The sequence below is a fragment of the Micropterus dolomieu genome, unplaced genomic scaffold (genome assembly GCF_021292245.1).
Source record: "Micropterus dolomieu isolate WLL.071019.BEF.003 ecotype Adirondacks unplaced genomic scaffold, ASM2129224v1 contig_14076, whole genome shotgun sequence".
Taxonomy (NCBI): domain Eukaryota; kingdom Metazoa; phylum Chordata; class Actinopteri; order Centrarchiformes; family Centrarchidae; genus Micropterus; species Micropterus dolomieu.
The window spans coordinates 481-4,258 of record NW_025743062.1 but is presented as its reverse complement, the minus strand read 5'-3'; the positions used below and the strand labels follow the sequence as shown (position 1 = coordinate 4,258).

The window sequence follows — 3,778 nt, the reverse complement described above, 5'->3', positions numbered from 1 at the left end:
TCAGGTTTCCCAGCAGATTACACAGCATACATGTTATGCCTGAACCACACCCTCCAAGACTCCCAGCATGTTTAGAGTGAATGTGTTTTTAAAATCCCTTTTTAAAAAACAACATGTAGCAGATGCTAAATCACAAGTAATGACTGCTTGGATTGGTTTGCCACCACATTGAGAACACACAATAATCTGAAATCTAAATGCAACACTATCAACCTGTGACATAACCGTGTGCTACAATGGCAGGTCAGGGTGAGGAACTCGAGGCAAACGTAGAGGGCTGCAGCATTAAACACGCTGCCTGTATTTGGGACAAGAATCTATCAGGGACGGGCCTTTTCTCACCTGTCAGAACAGGAAGTTCTTGCTGTAACTTAGGTTTTTCTTTTATTAGCCTGAGATTGTTAACATAACAAGGTCCAGTGAAAGTGTTGAATAGAATTTGTGTTTGAAATGGTAGTAAGCCATGAGTCAACATAATACCATCTCCTAGCAAGGATCTTGCTAATGTTCAGTCAATCTCAAATCGCATGTGGGCAATAAGTCGGAATTGAGCATTAAGGCCTGCAGTGTGAATATAGCTTAACTAGGACTATTTAAATTAAAAGTTTTACGGTAGTCAAGTTATGAAGAACTTGCTAAAAAGTAACAAAGTGGACAGTGCATTGGAAAAAAAAAAAACCCAAAGGGGACAACTTACATAAGCATGAACTCCACATACTGTAACTTTGAACTTAAAGATGGCAACTTTGTCATTGACAAGTTTACCGTTTGTACTCCCATCACTCCCAGTAACAACAAGCTTGGTGGGGTCCACAGGGATGGATGCAGCGTTGGCACGAATGGCAAACAAAGTGTTGATCGACAGTACACTCTAGAGGGGGAAAAAAAAAAAAGTCACTTGAAATACAGACATTTCCTATTTGAACATTTTTTTAAACCATGTCTCCCTAATCAGAAGCCTCACCATCCATTGGGTAGTAGCAGGCAGATGTAGAAGAATCCACACAGCATCCCGTCATCAGTCTGAGGACGATATTCCTGACTGGCCACAAATCACCAGCTCTCCACGTGTCGGTGGTGCTGGCATTTCAGGCCCTTGGGGGAATCCAGGCCGCTGCGGACATGCAGGTCGTTGCGGCAGCGCTGGGATTGGCTCAATAAGCTTTAATGTGGTATTGGATTGGCCACTGGAGCGAGGAAACACGCCTGGGTCAAACTTCAGACCTCTCAAGATGTGGAAGCAACTTGTCTGATCAAACTCGTTGACATACAAATGCTGGCTGTAGCAGTCATTCTAATTTTTCACAACGAGCTTTTTCAGAAATGAACTCAATTCAAGACATGCAAAACTACACACCAATTTTAAAAAGACTACAGAGCCAAGGCAATTACTTTACAGTACATTTACAGAAACCTAGCCATTTCACATAGCACCCGGTGAAGGGTACAGCCAAGGTGTTAGTCAAAGGGTTCACTTTATAACCTCAAGACTCTGGAGCATCCATGACAGCCAGCAGGGCCTTTGAGCCTGATGAATGAAGTGAAAGCCTAGTAAGTTTACAACATGCATACAGCAAAATAAAGACTTTAGTTTAGATAAGAAAAGTCAAGTACATACCCACAACTTTAACTTCACTTAATGAACCTGTCATTAGAGAATTTGGAAGCCAAAGTCACTGCAAACCACATCTAGCCCAGTCAGACGCCAACTGGTACTGCCAGTCTGGCTCCTTGAAGGGATATCTTCAAATTCCATCTGGAAACCACTATCAGTACCTCTGCGCCATGTTCTTGGACTAGAATGTAGTGCGTCAATCTGGTCTCCATGGTTAGCAAAATCGTAGAAGTTCCCACGGGTGGTTGCACCTTCAACTTAAAGTAATGAATCCTCAAGAACTGCATCTTTACCACTGTCATCCTCCCTGCCGTCATCTGGAGGGGAGAGAGGTAATTGTTACCAATGTCTCAGGTCATCTATGCTTGATATTATGGAAATACATACTGCCCTACAAGAGGTAAATCGCAATAACTACATGTTTGTTCAAAATTGAGTTAAGACTTCAAATGGGCTTTATGATATCTGTTCTGTCTTGTGACAAAGTCTCCTACTTTAATCTAAAATGGTTTCAGAGAAGCAAGTGTCAAAATTGCAGTAACTACAAAATCCAAGCTAATACCAAGGCAAACCGCAGTAAGTGATGTTACTGCCTCCTGGCTGGCTTCGACACCGCAGATGTCGCTGGCAGTACGTTACAGCCTGCACACGCACAGAGAGACGGTCAGCGTCTAGTCAATGTAGCCTACTTGCAACACGAACGGTTAACAGTCCGCCACTAAGTAGAGAGATATCATGACACACCTGACCGCGACACACGTCGCTCTCTCAGCCGTCTGTCCCCCTCGCTCAGAGACACATTGCTCTGACTGTCTCTCTGCTCAAGGATGCTTAATTCCCCTTGAAGCGGCTGTGAGCTGCACTTTATCATAGGTGCTGAAGCGAACATGTGTGGGTGTGGTGATATTTCTGTCTGATCACAAGTGTTTTCAGTTTCGATTTTCTACCTCTGATGAAGAGCAGCGCGCTCATCTCATCCAGTACAGTCCCAAACGGGGACTCTGGGAGACTGTCTAAAAGGGGGTACACTGAAAAAATTGGAAATAGCTGGTCTTTGAATTTACACAAAGAAAGTTTGTATATGCAACACAATTCATTTATATTCCCTTTTTGAACACGATTAAATCAAGTAGACTTATAGTGTTTTATGTAGATTGTTGCTCTACTAGATTTTCTCGCTTTGATTGAAATCAGCCATTCTCTTTATACATCCATGATACAATTGAGTTTGATCACCACCGGAAATAGAATATATTCAAAGAGCGCCAGGAAGTGTTGAATGGCGCTCCGGATTGGATACCAAGATGCCAAGCCTGGGAAGAAGCGGCAGCTCTGCAGCTACATGTCCTCCCAAGACCTCAAATTACTGAAAAGGTAAGTTTGTCAAATTGATTTATGTGTTAAAGTAGAAAACATTTCCACGAACGTTAGATTCTGTTTTCGTACAATAGTATGTAATACCCAAAATTGTCTGTCACTTGTTTGTGTAACTACATTGAAGTTGTTTTTGAAGTTGTTTTTAGCTAACGTTAGCTAGCTAAACCAACGCTAGCTAGTTTAGTTTGACTTTTATTTAAGTTGCGTTAACCCCCTAACCCCGGGGAAATCCTGAACTGTTGTCAGCAGCGGTACCGTAGGTGGTCAACGGAGGGTTTTTTCCCCGATGGTACCGCTGCTGACAGCAGTTCTTCAGTGTCCCGACAGCCGTTAGCTGGTCGCTGGCGGGGATTTCCGAGCTTTGCCCATCCGCTCCTGAGGGTGGAAGCAGGCGACGGCATCATATTTACTTTTGTTTCGGTTTTTTTTTTTTTTCATCAGAGGTAATTTAACATTGCCTTAAATGAACTTACTGTTCTGTATAGACAATGTAGTGTAGTCTTTACTCTCCCGGCTGGTGTGCAATGTGTATTTATTGTGTGTAACGTTAAGTTATCATTTCAGTTTCCTGATCCACTCTTTTGTTTTTAAACTTAAACACACTGAAAAGCCGTCCATAAATCGTTAAGTTAACAGTTATTTAATTATTTTCAGCTTGCTATTGTTTCCAAAATTGCACTGTATTACAGAAAATACTTAACGTTAAAAGTTAATATCGGTTGCATCTTGCTCTGACTTTTGTTATATTTGTTTGTTTGTGTTCACCTCACTGATTATACATATTTT

General features: G+C 42.0%; 1 long non-coding RNA gene across 1 annotated transcript; it reads right to left on the bottom strand.

Annotated features, from left to right (window-relative positions):
* Positions 1 to 1,388: 1,388 nt before the first annotated feature.
* On the bottom strand, positions 1,389 to 3,505 carry LOC123966713. The gene is made up of 3 exons (XR_006824055.1): positions 3,466 to 3,505; positions 1,619 to 1,932; positions 1,389 to 1,528 (listed from the first exon to the last, which is right to left on the bottom strand). It is a non-coding gene; the product is annotated as an uncharacterized LOC123966713 (long non-coding RNA).
* Positions 3,506 to 3,778: the final 273 nt, after the last annotated feature.